Source organism: Artibeus jamaicensis, unplaced genomic scaffold (assembly GCF_021234435.1).
Source record: "Artibeus jamaicensis isolate MK-2021 breed Jamaican fruit bat unplaced genomic scaffold, CSHL_Jam_final contig_484, whole genome shotgun sequence".
Taxonomy (NCBI): domain Eukaryota; kingdom Metazoa; phylum Chordata; class Mammalia; order Chiroptera; family Phyllostomidae; genus Artibeus; species Artibeus jamaicensis.
The window spans coordinates 5556495-5577499 of NW_026521859.1; the positions used below are offsets into that span (position 1 = coordinate 5556495).

The following is a 21005-nucleotide window of genomic DNA, read 5'->3' on the forward strand; positions in this document are numbered from 1 at the left end:
TCTTTAGTATTTATGAAAGACTGCAAATTCTCCAGATATAGTCATGAGCTAGGCAAAGAAAAGCGACATATATCTCTCAAATCTTTTTCTGTATCTCAAACGTGAACTCTCTGGAGCCAAAAAGGGCTTTTTAACAGACTCAAAAGTTTTGAAGATGTTGTACAAGGACATGAGAGGAGCTATAGGTTGAAATGTGTGTTCCATAAAGATATATTGAAGTCCTAACCTCTAGTACCTCCGAATGTGACCTCTTTGGATATAGTATCATTGTAGATATAACTAGTTAAGGTGAGGTAATTTTGGAATGAAGTGAACCCTTAACCCAATATGACTGGTGCCCTTCAGAGAAACCAGGGAAGGACAACCCTGCTCTGATGGAGGCAGAGATTGGAGTGATGTATCTGCAAGCCAAGGAAATGGAAGAGTTATTGATTAAAATCAGAAGCTAAAAGAGGCAAGTAAAAATTCTCTCCTGCAGGTTTTAGAGGAAATATGACCCAACTAACACCTTGATTCCATACTTGTGGCTTCCATTATCATGAGACTATTTTTTGTTGTATGAAGCTTCACAGGTTTTAGTACTTTGTTATAACAGCCCTAGGAAACTAATACAGGGGACATTAAGGTATAGGAGTAATAAGCCTAATTTTTAAGTCCCATTAATCTGGATTAAAAACTTAGCTTCATCATGTCCCTTATCTTTATTTCCTGGTCTGCATAATAAAAATTCCTCCCAATCAGAAGTTACCTCAGAATTAATATGGAGTTTAGTGCCAACACCCAGCCAATGCTAATGTGTTCCAGATGCCCTGATGAATTGACTAAACCTTGATTGACAGTCAAAGCTACTGTGGGGATTTAACAAAATTCCAACCTCCTTCAGAGTTGGTCCATGAGTATCCCAAAAGCACAGTGATGAAAGAAAAGGTTGAAATAAACATGTTTTCAATTTACCTATTGTTTTCTAAGATAATAAGGCATAAAAGTTGTCTGCCTATGAAGATTGCAAGTTAGGAGTCACTCACGTTGCGACTGTATATCATTTTCTAAATCGAAAACAAGGACACATGTCTATGGAGTATAAGTGAACCAATGGTAATAATGCAGCTAATACCTGAATCAGAACTGTTAGGTACTTTGGAGGTTCATGGTACTATATAAATAGACCCATGACCTGGACTTCCATAGATCACACAGGAACTCAGAAAGAACATTTGTTGTCTGTATAGGCTATAAATGCGGAAAGTCCAAAAGAGCTCACTTTGTGTAGGCTTCGGAGCATGATTGCAGATCAGTGAGGTTATGCTTCCATAGGCCAGCTGTAGAGATAGGAGAACAGCTATATATTCATATCTTCGCTGGTCAATGACTTCAATCTCTCTTTCACTTTTCAGGTACCATATACTGTGCTAAATAGAAAATCACTTATTTTCAAAATGTGCCTCAACTAATCATTGTTTTAATATATGTACCTGAGATACCTGTCTACAATAGTTCTATAGGAAGGATTAATCACTTTTTAAAAATAACTGACTCTGAAAGGAAGAGGCTTTATAAACACAGAATATAATTTTATATGGACAAAGTCCACCTATAAGGAACCTGGTAGAAATAAGGCCAGGAAGTTCCCAAAGAATAGTAGGACCCTGAACTTTCTTCCAAACCTCTTAGGAAATCCACTTGAATCTATAAATTCAACTGATGTTAGTGCGAAGCAAAAAGAAAAAGAAAAACTACTCCCTCTGAGGGGCCAAAAAGAGGACAGAAAACACAATTATGTTTAAAGGATCTGTGAAAGTCAAAATTGGGTTTAGATTCCACTTCAGTAATGGACACTAATAGATACTTTGACAGGCTATAATTATTTTCTAATTAAAAGTATTGCTGTATATAAGATAACTATGTGAGGCAGAGTTTGGAAAAAGAATGAAAGGACTGAGTTAATAAGGTGACAAGTGAAGGTTAATAAATTATTATTCAGGTTTTTAGATAATTGGCATCACTTGGGAGTAGGAGAAAAAGACTAAACCCGGGAAGAGAGGAGTTACTGTACTAAACTACTTTCACAAATGAGCCACTTAACACCAATTATCATGCTATTTTGCCATTACTCCTAGTTTGTTAACTCTCTTTCTATCCTTTAGAAAAATGTCACACAAATGACAAAATGAGATTAATTATAATAAATTCAAGGCAACACTTTTGAGGCCAAGCCTCACTTATTAGGGCTTATTTTAAATAAACCTACCAATTTGTGCCATGGTTAGGCACCCTTGGCAAAACATCGCATTTCCGTGAAAGCTCTACTTCCTGTTTTGCTCTTCTAATATATACTTGATGGAAATTTTAGATGTTAATGTGCTTATTTTTCATTCTTTTTAAATTTTATTTTCCAGTACAGTTTACATTCAATATTATTTTGTATTAGATTCTAATATGCAACACTCTTTATTCCCGAAAGCATTTGTTTTGGTTTCTTTATCATGCTCCTGTAAGTGATCTCTTGAACCAATAATAGGGATCGCATGAATTTTATTTGGATGTTTTGTCAATGGCTACATACATATTTAAGTGCATTGAAAAAACTCTAACTCTTGGTTATCTACCCCCTTCCTAAAAAGACATGAGAATTTATAAATAATTAAATATAGGCCATCATACTGAGTCTTTCCTAATGAATCCTCTTACGTTATCTAAATTAAGCTAAGTTGTTTTTTTATTTAACTGAATTGGACCTCCGCTCTCTACGCTGGTAGAAAAGGCCAGTTGAAAAGGTTTTAACACAATCTTGTCAACATGCGCGAGGCTACAGAGCTTACCCACAGGCCGACAATCTACTTCTCCACCTCCTTTCAAGTCAGAGTTAAAGAAGCTATACTAACATTTAAGCTGTGAGAAGTGTTACATTTCAGATGAGGATAATTTGAAAAGAAAATGGATGCCTCCACCCCAGTGCAATATTAACTACTAACTAAATAACCATGGCCTTTATATTCTGTAGGTAAATCCAAAAAGTCTCAGTATCTACTTCAAACATCCAGATCCCTTCCCTTTTAAGCTCTCTACATTGCTATAATGTTTCAACAATTTCCCAGCGGTAAGAGCATCATTTTTTCTCTTTTTGGCCACTGAGAACTTCTCTTTCTCATCTAGAAATCTTAAAAAGGAAACACGATTGAATTAAGATTTCCAAAAAAGAAAGAAAAACTAGTAAAAAGAACAAAGAGAGAAGCTAATTAAATTTATGCATATATGGAGCAAAGGGTAATGTCCTTTTAACAGAATGTCTTTCCTTTAAGTTTATCAGAAGTAGCTTCTCCACTTTGACATGATGCTTTTGGTTTCACACATGCCAGTCTGGCCACTCGGATGCAGAAGTGACTTTCAAATGTGCAGCAGATGGTAGTCAAAATTGACTGGAGGCTTTTGAGGATGTATGTTATGATTAACAAGACATGGACTGCACAACTCAGAAATTAAGCAATGTCAGGGACTCTTAAAGAAGAATCCGATGATAATTCGGGGTATTAAGATTAGGTGGCAACATAAACCACTTCCAGAACAGCCTGGCATGTGACAAGACAAGATGTATGGTGGAATGATAGAAGTAGTTACCAGAGTCATGTATGAATGACACTTCCTGACTTCTCACATTAACCCTGTGACATATTAACATACATCTAGAATATTATAATGCCTGAATAATGTACTTCTGACAGCTCCCAAACATTCACATGCAAGAAGGGCATTTGCAGCTCGTAAGTGTGCAGGAAGTGGAAAGGAGGGTAGTTGAACCCCATGCACGCTCCATATGGCTGCCAAACTTCCTCATTGTTATCAGGATATGAATTAATGGCAGGCATCAATCATGCAGTTTTTACAGAACTTGACAAGAGTGGTTTGTTGTCAGTTTTCTGTGTAATTATTCCCCCCACACGGAATGTCCTGCAGCATTTAGAAGAGTAAATGGACTAAGACAGTGGGGAAATGAAAATAAGTGCAGTACCTTCATTAGCATAAGTCTTGCCTCCAACCCCTGGAATTTCAACTAGGAACTCATGAAGCAAAGGCCTGTTTATATGTACACACACACACACACACACACCCATATGCTTTCCCTGAAAATCCAAGAGAAATGTGGTGTTTGCTAATTTGCTTTCATGCTATTATCTGAGATGTCAGAACTTTCTCAATTCTAATTCCCTCCATTAGTTCATTCAATTCTTTTCTACCAGTTAGATTGTTATGAAAATGTTCCTGGGGTCCAACCTCAGGCCTCATGAGTAAATATTAGACTAATCATCAGTGACTTTTATTAGAAATGTATTGTTATATACCTTTCTAAATGCTTTGCAGTTATTGATTCATTTAATCCTAACACCGATCTTATGAATTAAGCATCGATAGTTTCATTCCTATTTACAGACAAAGAGACCAAAACACATAGCTATGTAAGTTGCAGAAATGTATTTAGCAAGGTCAAATTGTCTCCTTGACCAAAATCTTTTAACTCCTATGCTTTTCTGTAACTCCTTTATTTGCCTGCACTTGCCCCAAGAGGAATACCAGCTGCAAAGTCCCTAAAATCAATGTTCTTTACTGTAGCAGAAGGATTTACTGAACTAATAGGTGAATGAGTGGGACTTTTGCAGAGTTGTGTTGACAGTAAGGGGAAGGAGGGCACAATGGTGCAAAGATACCTACTGAACTGGTCCCATAACACCCCCAGCTACTGAAGAGACTTGAACAAATTATTTCTCCCATCTGGAATTCAATTTTTCATCATCTATAAAGAAAAGAGATTGACTAGATTATTTTTATGGTCACCTGTAAATCTAGTATTCATCTAAACATAATATTTTACAGTAAAGTTAAGTATAAGAATCTTAATCCTTTCCTAGGTTTTGGCTAACAAGCGATTTTCTCAGAGATGCATCTGGAATGCATTATATAAAGCAAGTATTATTTTATACGTCATTCCAGTCTTCATCAATGGTAGGCATGTATGTATTTCTTTGTTTTATTATCTGTTTATTATCTGTTTTATTGCTGGTGAAAACTATATCACTTATAAAGAATTGTTACACCCATTAGCTTTATAATAGCCACAGTGATAACTAAGCTATTTTTTAAAGTTTGAAAACAATCTTTTGTTGTAATTTTTTTCAATGTGTAAAGAGATAGAGGTGTTTTTTTCTTCTTTTCTTTGTTTTTGACTACATGGTACCATTTGCATCATCTATAATTTTACTATTATCTCTGTGGTAGATTGCAAAACAAAATGGCCTCCACAATACTTTTTAGTTCATCTAAAAAAAAAGGTGGAATCTGTTCCCTCACTCCTTGTTTCTGGGGTGGAGAGGTGGGGGTGTTAAAATTTATATTAAGTGACAGAAACTGACAATGGTGAGATAGTGCGAGTTCCAAGCCCAGACCATAAGAGGCCTTGAGGCTTGCTTTATAGATGCTTTTGGGGGAAAAATGCCACCATGCTCATAACTCATGTAAACCTACTAGATGATCAAAGACCTGTGGCCTAGTCACTCTTGTTGTCCCTGCTAATGGCCAGTCAACTACCACTTGTGTGAGTGAGGCCTTCTGGGACTAACCAGCTCTAGCAAATGTGCCAGCTGCCTATAGAGGCATGAACAAACCTAGTCAAAATTAGTTCAGTTAGGCCAGATCAGACTGCCCAGCAGAATCATGAGCTAAATAAGTACTGGTTGACTTATAGCCACTTTGTTTTAGGGTGGTTTGCTATACAACAAGCACAAACAGATCATCTCACATACAATAATATTCTGTATGTTTACTGTGATATACTGGTCATTTATCTCAATCAAATAGGGGCAACACTTCACACTAATTTTAATTCTTGTGACAGTGTTCTATAGATTTTCTTTTATTTGTCTTTTTGCAAAAGTTGATAGGAGGTTGTGGGCTCTCTCTAGAAGCCAATTCTTTCCAACACTTTAAAATTGCATTTTTAATATGTAACATAACCAACTTTGTTGTAATTATTTATTTTATAAAACAAAAAAAATATCTTTTATAAGTCTTTGAAAGAATTCCTTGTAATTAAATTTGACTTTGACATAAATAGCTTTTGTGGCACCCCTTCTGTATGATTGCAGTTGTTTGTGCTTTCTTTCTTCCAGACTCTTGATTTTATTCAATATTCTTGAGGTCTTCTGAAAAAATGGCATCTGCATAAATGACTGTGCTACCTAATTAGTGTCAGATTCTCTGTACTCAGATTTCATCAGGCTATTTCTTTTTATATCACTCACTTCAAGCCTTTATATATAAAAATACAGCATAAACTGAATTTTGTTCATTCTTTGGACAAAGAGCCTTATTAAATAATTTTCCTCCAGCTTGGAAGCAATGCTTTTAAAAGCAGTATCTCTAAGACTCTAGTAGATCAAGCAGAGAGATATGAATAGGACTAAAAAAAATTGCACATGTGGGTATTTAGACTGTAAAAATCAATAAGCCACATAAATTAGAAGTGCATGAATGAATGAGTGAATGAATAAGTCTCAAGAACAGATAATATTAAGTCTAATGCCTTCCTTCTCCAGTGCCTGGCACTTCTTTCGACGTGGTCACTTTGCCCACATTATAGACTGCTGCAGGCACTAAGGTACACTGGTAATGTCATCTGTGTTACATTATTTTTTTAAATGTGGGTCTCAGCAGGCTCACAGCTTTTCAAATTCCCTGATAGAAAGTTAGGCTGACACGAGACTGCATGATTAACCAAAGAAACTAAGAGGAATTCTATTAATATCTGGATAAAGAATTCATAAGGGAACATAGTAGGTCAGGAAGAGATGCCTAAAGTCAGAAACTTTGCACAAGAATAGACCGAATCAGTTCGATTTGGTCACAAGTTTGAAAGAAGTGGAAGGGTAGGAGAGGCTAGCACAGGTGTTTTTTGAGAAGTTGACTGAAGAAGGCAATTTAACTAAATCACTAGTGAGTCTATTCGTAAGTCCTAAGAGAGAAACAGCGTTAGAGCAGGAAGTGGGGGGATAAGGGGGAGTTGGGCAGGATCACTCGGGCCCGGGGGCAATGAGAGGACGAGCCACAGTACACGGAGCAGTGAATTATCATTGACTGAATATGACTTATCTAGAACTTTGTTTAGAACCTAAAAGTTTTTCGCTTCCTGCTGGCGATATACAATATTCATTTATTTTTCTTTCATTTTGGGCACGTTTTGTTTATAATCATTATTATAGATAAGTCATCCATATCATAAAGCTGTCACTGCATAAGGTAATAAATATAATTGAATATGGAAAACATAAACTTCTATAGAAAATTTATAATAGTCATGGCAAAAATAACTGTGCATCCGGACATTCATACTCCAGAAGTCAGTCTGTAGGGTACTGAGTGATAGATACATGTCCTTAAATATTTGTCCAGGCCCATAGAATGTGCAAGACCAAGAGTGACCCCTAATGTAAACGATGGGCTTTTGGTGATGATGATGTGTCAGTGGAGGTTCCTTGATTACAGTAAATGCACCACTGTGGTGCCAGATGTTGCAAGTCGGGAGGCTGTGTGCATGTTGGTTGCAGTGCAGAGATGGGGGTTGTATATGGGAAATCTCTCTACTTTCTGCTCAATTTTGTTGTAACCCTAAAACTGCCCTGGAAAATATAGTCTATTTTTCAAAAGTAAATAAACAGAGTAGTACAACAAAAATAAAAATAATAAAAATTATTTATGCTTTGCATAAATTAAAGGGAAAAAGCAAATAAATATGCAGGGAGACACCACCACAGTGACCACTCAGTCCAAGTGACCCAGCAGCACATTCCTTAGCTCTCACCGAGGACAGACCCTCCGAAACAATAGGTAACACGTTCATGTGCTGAGTATTATATTGTTATGCTGCATTTGGTGAGGTCCTCTCTTCTCAAACATCCATCACAAACAGACACTCGAGAGATGGATGATTTTTCTAAAAGAATTAAATTTTGTTTATCGCTCTAGGCATCTTTCACTTTGTTGTTGTGTCTCTCTCATTTTGGTGGCTCATATTTAGTGGTTTCTTAGGCAAGGCTGTGACTAAAAATAATGATGAACCTGGAAAAAGAAAATGCTATCTGGATACGACTGTGACTCATGTTTTTGATGCTGTACTTGATGACAATTTATTTATTTTTTATTGTAAACTCCTGGGAGTGGAGAAGCACATAATGGGGCTCACTGAGAACTATTGTATTCAGTAGCACCTCTGACATTGTTTTGAAGTTTGTTGTAAGGGTTATTTCTATATTTAAAAAGGCATGTCAGCCACAGACAGACTTAATGAATGCCATGCCATAGGTTAAGTTGAGATGTGTGACTCACCCTAATTTCAACCTTGTGTCTGGATTCTAGGTTGCTAAATGGGAAGTTTATATTCTTTTGTTGGTCTGCAGTGATTGACAAATGACCTTGCCCAATTCTGAGCTGCAGTGCCCCTGCATCCTTAAGGTTTTTTTTTTCTTCCTGAGTCTAGAAATTAACCACATTTTAAAATAATTTATTGTTGACCTAATAGCGTTTTTGAACTTTATGGAAGAATCAATAATGAGCTAAAAACTAAATTTGGTAATATGATCTAGATGTAGGTAACAGTTCAAATACCCATATATGTGGTCTCACTTATATAAAATAAAATACTATCATTGTATTTCCCATATGATACAACTTTAAGTAAGCTTTATTCCTCTGAGCATGGCTGTGTCTGCTTTCCTTCATGCTGTACGTGTGCTTCCAATTACCCTTGACATGGACTAAAAGACCCATGGACAGCAGGGGGGAGGACTGAATGTGGGGGGGTGGGCAGGGCAGGGCAGAACAATGGGGGAAAATGGGGACAACTGTAATTGAACAACAATAAAAAAATTTATCTTTTTCAACACTCTTCACCACTCCCCCAACACATGCTTTTAATAAATCTAAAGCATCATAGGTATTTTCTTTCAAGGTAGATACACACTTTAGTTTTAGATTCCATCCATAAATTAGATCATACAGCATTTGTGTTTCTGAGTGTGGTTTCATGAACTAGAGAGTAGAGTGGTGGTTGCCAAAAGCTAGTGAGTGGAGGAAACAGGAAGGTGTTTTCAAATGGCACTTGGTTTTAGTTGTAGGTTGCCCAAATCCTGGGGCTCTAACAAACAGCATAGTGATTGTGGTTCATAATGTACTGCACAGGTGGCAAATACAAGGTCCTGTTGGATGAATCCGGCCCTCCACCCTGTTTTCATCCAGCTCAGCACCTTGTTACCCGGCGGCAGCACTGAGCTCCTTGTCCCTAGTTAAGGATATTTATACAGTCCTAAAATTACATTTGGTCCTTTGAAGGCAACCACAAGGCTGATGTGGCCCCCGGTGAAAATGAGTTTGATACCCCTGCTGTGGTGTATACTTTGAATCTGCCAAGAGAGTAGATTTTAAGTTTTCTCACCACACAAAAAAGGTAACTCTGTGAGGTGATGGATGTGTTCATTAACTTGATGATGGGCAATCATTTTATAATTTATGTACTTATTAAATTATCATGCATACCTTAAAAACTATGTAAGTGTCTGGCATTATGTTTATCATTTTTAATAAAGCTAGAAAAATTAAAATACAAATACATACAGAATCTTATTTCTTTTTAAAAATATTTTATTTCTTTATTTTTAGAGAGAGGGGAAGGGAAGGCGAAAGAGAGGGAGAGAAACATCAATGTGTGGTTGCCTCTCATGTGGCCCCCATTGAGGACCTGGCCCGAAACCCAGGCATGTGCCCTGACTTGGAATCAAACCTCGACCCTTTGGTTCACAGCCTGCACTCAATCCACTGAGCTATAGCAGCCAGGGAAGAATTTTATTTCTTAAAAGAAAACAAATATTTTTTCACTTGTCTTTAATCTTAGTACATATTTCCTTAGTATTCTGTACATATATGGTTTCTATAGATCTTTCACAAATTTCCATGTGTTGTATTTGTTTCATACATGACAAATTAGCAAAATGTTATAGTAAGAAAAGCGTGTCTTCTAAGTGCTTGATGCCCCTTTCTCTGTCCCTTTCATGCCGTCTAGGTTCTTAAAATAAAAAAGCTACTCAATTGAACTTATATTATTAAAAGTCTATCATGTTTTCAAGTAAATCACAAACAATTAAAGAGGGAGACTTTTAAAGAGGGTGACTTTTAAAGAGGGTAAAATGACTCTAAAATCTAGAATTTATTATGCAAAAAATAACAAAAACAGCCATTTCCATTCACGTAGTCTTCTTAACCTTACAAGGCCTGTAATTCTTTTGTGGGGTTTTTTTGCCATTGAAAATTCCTTTTTATTTGTCAGCTGCCATCTTGCTTTCCTATAAACTGGCAGGGACCATGGGTTAGAGCAATTTTGGGCCATGAAGCTGCTAATCAGAGCTGGGTCCCTCTTGAGATTTTATTCCCTCAAAGTTGCTCCCGAAGGGAAAGCCACACTGCCCCTGCGAGGGTGCCTCCACGTTCTCGGGAGCCTGAGTTTACCAAGTTACCAATCGGGTTAGTGATTGCTTCTCTGGAAAACTATGTTCCTGCATCAAGACTTGGTTTGTTCATTAAAGCAGGCAGTAAGTACGAGGACTCTAACAACTTAGGAACCTCTCATTTGCTTGGTCTTGCGTCCAGTCTGAGTACAAAAGAAGCATCATCTTTCAAGATAACCCGTGGAATTGAGGCAGTTGGTGGCAAATTAAGTGTGACTTCCACAAGGGAAAACATGGCCTACGCTGTGGAATGCGTAAGGGATGCTGTTGATATAATGGAGTTCTTGCTCAATGTCACCACAGCACCTGAATTTTGTCATTGGGAGGTACCTGCCCTTGAGTCTCAACTAAGGATTGACAAAGCTATGGCTTTTAAGAATCCACAGGCTCATATCATTGAAAATTTGCGTGCTGCAGTTTACTGAAATGCCTTGGCGTATTCCCTGTATTGTCCAGACTACAGGCTAGGAAAGGTGACAGCAGATGAGTTACATCACTATGTTCAGAACCATTTTACAAGTGCAAGAATGACTTTGATTGGACTTGGTGTGACTCATTCTGTTCTGAAGCAAGTTGTTGAATGGTTTTTGGACATGAGGAGTGGACTTGGTTTATCCGGTGCAAAGGCCAGATACTTGGAGGTGAAATCTGAGAACAGAATGGAGACAGTCTCGTCCATGCTGCTTTTGCAGCTGAAAGTGCTGCCACAGAAGTGCAGAAGCAAATGCATTTAGTGTTCTCCGGCATGTCCTTGGCACTGGGCCACATGTTAAGAGGGGCAGCAATGCCACCAGCCCTCTGTACCAAGCTGCTGCCAAGGAGATTCACCACCTGTTTGATGTTTCCACTTCTAATGCCAGTTACTCAGATTCTGGACTCTTTGGGATTTATACTATAAATATAAATCCCAGCTGCTGGAAATGTTATCAGGGCTGTCTACAACCAAGTGAAAACAGTTGCTCAAGGAAACCTTTCCAATACAGATGTCCAGGCTGCCAAGAACAGGCTGAAGGCTGGGTACCTAATGTCGGTGGAGTCTTCTGAGGGTTTCCTGGATGAAGTCGGGTCTTAGGCCCTTGTTGCTGGTTTGTACATGGGACCACAGTCCCGCAGCAGATCGACTCAGTAGCTGATGCTGATGTCATGAATGCTACAAAGAAACTTGTTTCTAGAAAGAAGTCAATGTCAGCAAGCAGAAATTTGGGGCACACACCTTTTGTTGATGAGCTGTAATGCTGAAATACATTGTACAAAAGAGCTGGACATTTTCTCAACCCAGAGCAGCAAACACATGAAAGTCATAAGTCTGTAATGTAACATTTATCTTTTTTTTAAATGAGGTGAAATTATATTAAAAAGTTTAAATGCAGGTAATTGTTTCCGGCCAACCTATGTTATTTTATTTTTCAATTGCAGTTTTTTTCAGTGTTGTTCTGTATTAATTTCAGGTGTACAGCACAGTGGTTAGACAGTCATTAGTTGTCACTCTCAACCGCTCAGTCTTGCATCGTCTTCTCCCACCATTTTCTCTCCCAGAATGCCCTTTCCCTTTATTCTTGCCTGTTGAAAGCTGATCAAACTGTACTTACAAAAACAGATGGGAGACTATTGACAATAGTTTGTCAACTTGATTTTTAAAAATATTGTGCTAAAAATTTTCTGGATTTAAAAATAAAACACAATTTATCTTGATTTCTGAATTATTTGGCACTACCTTAAATTGTGCCCTTAAAGAGAATGCTGGATCACTTCACCCTAGTATTTATCCTTCTATTAGTTATCCTTCAAAGTTTCCTATATTAAATCTTACCTGAAATCTCAGAGAGAAGTGATTTTTCTTTCTTTTAGATCTCAGACATTTGGCAATATTTTTAAAAACATGTCTATCACATTATGGAATGACTACTTGATTAATTATCTACATTCCTCGCTATAGAGAAAGAAAAAAAATTCCCATATATTTCTAAACTCCCAAAGGCAGCATATCCCTGAGACCAGTTTGAGCTTAATATGTTTACTGAGTGAATGAATAAATGACAAATCAAGGCCAAAGAAAGTCTGCAAGGTACAGGTTTTTTTGGTGGAGGCTTTAACATGCAGTTGTAAAAACTTCTTAATTTGCTTTACACTAAAGCAGTTTTCAAAGCTCTTCATCCACAAATTAAAGACATGTTAAGCAATTTTAGTCAAGAATAGTCTTTTTTAGTGTTATTATTTATTTATTATTATATAGTATATGCCAAGAAACTTTGGGGTTTGGATTTGGCACAAAACTGAGAAACAGTGACACCTAATGGGACAGAGATTAAACATTTCGAATCTGTTTGTTCAGGAAATTTGGTTGGGAGAGTAGATGTCCTTCGAGAACCGGACCCATATTCATTGTCAGTCACCTCCCCACTATCTTAAGTATGGTATATGGACAACTGCACTTTGATAAAGAAATAAAAGAATGATGGATATATGATTGGAGTAAAGTGAAAAATCAAGTGTTCTAAACAATGGAAATTTCTCATTGATATTGCTCTTCCAGAAAGGATTTGTTTATTTCTTATTTTATTTGTTTATGTCACATGTAAATATAAGAATTGTCAAAAACCTCTTGCTGCCATATTTATAAAATACGCATTTTAGTAAAGATAAATTTTCTTTCAATTTTGATGGTGAAATTTAAAGCCTTTTTTGCCCCATTTTAAAAATAGTCAAAAGACAATATGCAGTTATCTTACTACCATGTTTTTCAGACTATAAGATCCACTCCCCAAATTTGGGAGGAAAAGGAGGGCGAGTCTTATAGTCCAAATGTAGCTTACCTAGCTCACTGGGTGGGGGGCCAGCAGTGAAGCAGGATCACAGGTTATTAAATATTTTATCACATTTTTGCTTCAAATTTGTTTCTATTTTCCTCCTCTAAAACCTAGTTGTGTCTTATGGTCTAGTGTGTAAGTATTTTTATAGGTATTTTCAAATTTGAAGAGCAAGCATGGACAGGTATAACTCCAGCATTTTATCTCCCCAACTGACATCTGCAGACCTCAGAAGATTCAGCAGAGCTAGGGCCACGGCAGAAATCCATATCACAAAGATATTCAGTGCTTAACATCCAGCCCTTACTCATAGGATGTTATCGAAGCCCTGAGACACATGAGACCCCAAAGGATTGGCTTTGTAACCTAGTATCTCACTGTGATTGTTGATAACTAGTATGCATAGCTTCAATTGAAATCCATATTTCAATGGATTTACATATATCCATGCTTAATATCATATGCCTTATACAGTAAACCTTGCTAAACATGAACTTTACCATTTGCAGCTAACAAAAGGTGGCACCTACTTACTGTGTCCGTTTTCATCACTTCATACCCAAAGAATACATGTGGAGTGAACTGATGGTTGGTGCGAGTCCACTATCAGGTGATCCTGGACATGTGCGTTAATAGTTACTTATGGAATTCTGAAGATCTGAGAGTAAAATAACAAGGTTGCAGAATCTGTTAGGGATAGAAAGAGTGACATAAAATAAGAACTTGGTAGAGTAAAGGTGATAGAAAGAGCATTAATCATAAACTTTATTTAATTTACAGTATTTCCTAGGTCAGATGATATCATTAATCTGCTCCTTTGAAACAGAAGCAAGCTGACAAGTGATTTAAACCCATGGTTTTTATTTTACAAACTTTGCATCATCTCCAGAACACGGCTGCGTAGTATTTTATTTTTAAAATTAATCCTCACCTGGAATAAAAAAAAACATTCCTGAAATTTCCATATGTAGTATAATTTTTACTTTGTATTTATTTATTTTTCAAAGTTGTGCTATTTAAGTTGTCTCTTTTCTTCTCTGTCATTTGTAAGCGTTTTGTTCCACCAATGGGTTAAAAATTAATTGAGATACTTGGTACTGATCTATAGTCAGAATAAAAAGTCACTTAATTCTGAATACTATAGTCGTTTTTCCCTTTTTTTGTATATCCTCTTGAATTTTAGCATCAAAATCATAGTACTTATCTTGTCTCTAAATAACTGTTTAATTTCTATATGGTATTTTGTTCTAATTATTTTAAATTATAACTCTTTTGAGAAAACCTTGGAAAAGATAAATGCAAGGAGGGTAGATTTCAGACAACTACTGTTTTTCAGAAAAACTACCTTGGTGTTAAATTTTGTTTTGATTTTTTAGTACAGCAATTAAAGACAGTTACTATTTGTGGGTTGACTCCTGATTTTTCTTAAACTACTCTTAGACATGTTGATTTATTGATTTTAGCATGTCAGAAGTTTTACCTAATGGCCATTTTTATACTAAGTAAAAACTCTTTTTTACCACTTTTCAAGGAAAGTTCAAGAATTTGGAAAACAGTGCAACTGTCTATGGGGCGTGGAAGTTTTCCAGGGAGAGTTTGAGATTTTGACATTGGCAAATTCTTTTTTTTATGTCATTATTTATTTTTAAAGATTTTATTCCCTTATCTCTAGAGGGGAAGGGAAGGAGAAAGGGAGAGAAATATCAATGTATGGTTGCCTCTTATGTGTCCCCTGCTGGGAACTGGCCTGCAACCCAGGCATGTGCCCTGACTGGGAATCGAACCCCCGATCCCTTAGTTCATGGGCCCTCACTCAATCCACTGAGCTACACCAGCCAGAGTGCGTGGGAAAATTCTTAACAGACCAAATGAAGGGCTGTTGGGCACAAAGTGTGCACTTTGAGTATCTAACATTTTTAGATACTTTTATTTGAATTTTAAAAGGGAAAATTATTTTCTTATTGCCCTTATCAATATTTAGTCATTACATATGTATAAATATAACAGTATGAACCACTTGACACATCACTTCTGAATAACTGAAATTTATAAACAACTTCAGAATACTTTTTTTTGGCTGACACTACAACATATTTTAATGTCAGTCTAAGGTATTCTTTCTCAACTTAAAGGTAAATACAAAGATAAGAGGTATGTTTAAAACCCAGACATGAGCAAAAGTGGGTTTAAAGTTGTACTACAAATAAATAACATAGTAATTAATAAATAATATGAGGATAAGCTCTGTGTTTCATGAACCCACAAGTGTAAACTTACTTCTCCCCACCCCTGTACGGTAGCCATTATAAAAGAGAAAAAGGGTGGAAGGAGGGTTTGGATTAACAAAACATTTTGTGCCTCTAAAATTATTCTAATGCCATTATTCAATTTTAATTCAGGGTAAAGACCTGAATCAGTTGTTCATTAATCCAATCTGGCTTTTGCTTCACTACTATTATTAACGCTTTTATTCAGATGCTATTCAAATGAGTTTCTCTATTAAAAGAAGTGAATTGATGCAGGCAAAACATATTGTTAGTAAACCTTCTTCATTTGGTAACACATTAATGATGGATCTGGCATTCTCAGTGTCAAAAACTCAATTGGCATCTGTTACAACAGAATCAAGTTAAAATGAGTGAAATGAAAACAAATGGAGGTGGAGATGTAGGGGGAAATGCTGTAAAATATTTGAAATGTGATATAGATTCTTTGTCTCTAAAGACTCGCTTAGGTTTCATTGATCAAGAATTTGGTACCACATTGAATAGGTACATTTCTTGTGTAAATGCAAACATATCAACCTGTAGCTGTGTGGAAAACCTGGGGGCAGACAGGTGCTGTCAACAAAAGTATCTGAAAAGTGTGTCTGATGGGCTCCTACGTTTTGGCGACCCTATGGCTTCCACTTGTATCCATTCCACTGGGCAGGTGCCGTCCTCTTCGGCACTTGTGCACCTTGATGTGCAAGAGGTCCAGCACACTGCCTGCTGCGGGCACTGAAGAGGATGGCGTTTTTTACTTATCTCTGCTCCAGTTCACCTGCTCTAAGTCCCATTCCACAAAAACCTTATTCTATAAACTATTGCTCCCATCAAGCAATCTGACATGACTAATGTAATTCCTCACGGACAACTACTGAAGAAATTCATAGTACCATATTTCACTGTAAATAATGTGCACTTTTTTGCCCAAAATTTTTAGGGCAAAATAAGGATGTGCATTACACATGGCTATAATGATTACATACCATGGGTATAGTGATCCCATGGATAATGGATACAAAACATGTGTGTGTATTATACACAGCAAAATCCATTGTAATATAGGGTGGTGGTAGTGTGCAGGGACTCTGGGGCTAGATTGGGTTACATCCCACCACTGGCTCTCACTAACTGTGGGAACTTGAGAAGTTTTTGACCTGTCTTTCCTCAGTTTGTTCATCTGTAAAATGGGTGATGAAAAATAGTAACTACCTAAAGGTTTTTAAAGGGATGAAATGGGTTAAAATATGCAAATTGTTTAGGATGCTGGCTGGCACATAATAAGCACTACGTGATGACTAACTGTCATTCCTTACAAATAACATCTCAAGGAAATTTGCTTTTAAGTAGAAATTTTATAGATGCCAACTATTTAAATTAAAAAAACACACACACACAAAGACTTTCTATTGGCAAAATACCAGGCAACTTATGAGGCGGTTAGAAAAATATGTGAACACATATTTAAGAATTCTCAATATATGTCTGCCCCCAGTGTGTGATGACTGCTAGGTTCCAGATAATTGAGGCCCAGTGAGATTAAATAGCCCGACTGAGCCCATAAAGTTGGTGAAGGGAGGTGTCAGGCGAGGTTGTGCTGGGAGGCGCAGCACGAGGGATCTTGAGCACAGAATTTCAGAGGAGAGTACATGCCCGCAGAGCTTCAAGTAGCCGAACGTCTCTATTTTTAGATTCTCAAATCTACATGTTTTCAGGTTTGTTTGCAGCCTCTGGGTAATATATTCAGATGCCTCTCAAAGCACCTCTGTTCCTGTATCCCAGTCAAAAATCATGCAGCCTGTGTCCAAAATGATCCTCCCTCCTGAATCCCCTGCCCCGGTTTTCTTCTTAGCTCTGTGACTGGCATTGCCGCCCAGGCCGAAATGCTAGCAGCAAATGAGTTCCTCTCTCCCGGCCTGTACTTTCCTATAACCCCAGACCCACTGCCTCCACTCAATGCACCCTTTCCTCCCACTGAAATGACAGCAGCCTCAAAACCGATCTCCCAAGCAATACTACTCCCATGACCCATTCTTACAATGTAGTCATAATTGTCGCTAGAAAGTGCAAAGGATCACATCGATTCCTTGCTTGAAATTCTTCAATGGTTCCCAGTTGCCCAGAAGTTCAAGTTCACATTTTAAAACAGCCTCCAGGACTCTACATGATTTTGCATTGGCTTAACTCATCAGTGTCCACTCGCGTGCCTTCCCTGATGAGCCACACCGAAGTACCTGCAGTTCTCCCAAGAACATACTACAGTCTCTCAGCTCCATGAATTCACATGTGCTGTGCCTTCTGCCGAGGAGAGTTCTTTCCTCCAATGGCGTTTCTGCAAATTTGAGTCCCAGATCAAGTAACTCAGGAAAACATGTCAACTTTTACATATGATTTGATCACATGTGTGTTTGTATGTGTGCACGCACAATATAATATCTGTGCACATATATACATATGATCAAGTCATATGTGAGGTGAAATATTTTCCTGAATTACTTATGTATATACGTACTGTATATACACATATACATACATATCATATATACATACATATTACACCTCATAATTTGCACTCGGTTTTAGTATTTTCAATTGTAAGATCAAATTAAAACCTTCGTCAAACAGAATTACAGAATTGTAGTAACTCAAGTTCTGTTTCTTCATCTTTACAATTACTCTATTAACAATGTTTATTTCAAAACTGTTGTTTATGCACAAGAATATTTTGTCAGTCTAAAAGTTAATTTATATGAAATCTTATAAACTTAATCTTGGAATGAAAACATATAGCTGAGTTGGAGAATATTAAGGGATACTTGTATAACTAAGATTTCTCCAAATTAATTTTCATGTAGAACAAAGTATTAAGGGATAAGTTTAAACATTGGTTTCCTAACTAAATGAAATCTGCAGTAACATTTTGAAGGTAAGGGCATTTTATCACTGACATTATTTAGAATCACTGACACCTAGTGATAATAACAAGCAGATCGGCTTTTGTTTACTGTTGCTTTTAAACAATCTGCAGTCAATGCACCCCTTTACTGACCGCACGCTCTTCAAACCATTCCCACTGCCAAGGGCTTGACACTCTATTGCTCTATTGCTACTCCCAGTTAATATCTCCCTTCTGGCTTTTATCTCTTGCCTAGCTAATTTTAGGTTTATTTCTACTCTAGCTAACTTCCACTAATCTTTCCTGTCCCTACTTCTTGCCGGAGTTTTTAGTAGACTAGACTCCTTGGATTATACTAAATTAGAAGCCTGATGTTACAAACTCCCAGTGTCCTGGAATATGCTATAGTTATGTTACAGATCATCCGGCCACTTTTTAATGGTTAGTTTGCTAGTGTATCTTTTATAGCACACTAGAAACTCTGTGAAGGCAAGGACTACTCTCTGTTCCAGAAGTAGTCAGTCACTAAATAATTAAGTTAATGAAATTCCTCTCTATTACTCAGTCAAAAAGTAGCCCTAACAAGTATGATTTGCTACTTTCACTCCAACACTGTATCAGGATCTACCTTTTAAATTCTCCGTTTCAGAAAAGCCTAGTCAGGTCCTATTTTGCCCCACCTTTTGTGACTGGGTCACCCAATGTGAGGAGGGATCGTCACAGGCAAATCCTAATCAACATCCCTGTGTCCAGGCCTGAGACCCCTCCCAGTCTGCGGAGAGAGAAACCAGGGGCAGGGCGGGGACATGCTAACAGAAGACGTTTTTGTTCCTGTCATCTACTCGGTCAGTAACCTGTTTTCTCTTTTCCTTAACTGATGAAAATTATTCACTAAAAGCTTCAGGTAAACTGTCTTTTCCTTCAGAATATATTTCTGGGCTTGCCCTCAACATTCTTTGCCTATTTTGAGTATTCTCAAAATATTATTTGCTGACTTTTTGTGTAAACACGTCATATTTTATTAAACTCTTTTTTTTCTGTTTCTTCCACCAAACAATCATCTTTTTAAGAACATGGACCTATAACAGTTATTAAGAACCACAACTAAAACAAAAGCAAACCAAGAGGAGAGCTAGATCAGGAGCAGAACCATAGAAATGAAGATCACATGGAGGGTTAGCAACAGGGGAGTGGGAAAGGAGAAGGGGGGAGAAGGTACAGAAAAGTAGCATAGACTATAGGTAGAAAATAGATAGGGGGAGGGCAAGAATAGTAGGGGAAATATTGAATCTAAAGAACTTGAGACATGTGGTCATAAACTAAAGGGGGGAATGGTGGGGGAGGGCGTGTGCAGGGTGGAGGGGAATGAAGGGGGGAAATAGAACAACTGTAATGGCATAATCAATAAAATATGTTAAAAAATAAATAAAATCTTTGAATTCCAAAAAAAAGAATATGGACCTATTGTTAATGTATTTATGAATCCCAAGCACCTAATTTAGCACCTGTCCATAACAAATATAAAATATATACCTGTTGAATTTTAAAAAGCAGAACTGAAGGCTGTCCACATATAATACTGATGGAAATGAACCACGGAAGTGAACAGTGGACTATTAGGTGGATGGTCTTTAAGCTGTCCCTTTTCAACTACTGAAATACCTTTCTTAAGGCAACACCTCTCTCCATAACTAATTTTCAGTTTGTATAGCCCCTTCCATTTGTTCCTACTCCATAAGGGGTAACTCTGTGGAACTTGGTCTCTGAGCGCTTGCATCTTGGGCAGGTGATTCTTGCAAAGAGCGACAAGCAACATCCCAAAGGCCCTGTCCTGTGCTAGGTAATATCTCTCTCTTGGGAGCCACCCCGTATCTCTGACAGATGTTTTCCATGCAGGGAAGACAATGTATTTTTTTATTCTTTTCCATACATCTTGTAGAATGGCAACCCCCCTAAATTGTAGCATCTCTTATTTTCTTTCCGACAACACAGTCTCACATAGAGCACACTCTGCATTTTTTACCTCAAAATTTACTCCTTGGAAAATAGATCATAAGAAGGCAGCATTTGCTCAGAATTTATGGAAAATAAATTTTCTTTTCCCTGATCCATAGAATATTTCTTCTTAGCAAATTCAACATGCCTCAGTGCTCAGTCTCATATGAGATCCTTTCTGCTCTCTGAGTGTGAGAAGATCCAGGAAGTTGAGATACTTTGAGGAGTAAAAGCTTTTATGGTCTCCTGTACATTTTGGAGATTGCAAAGTTAAATGGATTTAAATTTTCCTCCCCCAGAAAACAAACAAACAAACAAACAAAACATAATTCATCACTGACTGGCTATCATGGTTAGCGGTGGATTTCTAGCTATATATATCATTATCCAATTTGAAAACTCAGCAAAGTACAGGTAGACAACAGAAATGTTGAGACAACTAAGGCACAGAAATGTTGAGAAACTTTCTGAAGATAGCACAGCAAGTGAATGACACAAACCA

The 21005-nt window shown here is 37.3% G+C and overlaps 1 pseudogene; it reads left to right on the forward strand.

The window, feature by feature from the left end:
* Positions 1 to 10411: 10411 nt before the first annotated feature.
* Positions 10412 to 11836, forward strand: LOC119053620 (cytochrome b-c1 complex subunit 2, mitochondrial-like; annotated as a pseudogene).
* Positions 11837 to 21005: the final 9169 nt, after the last annotated feature.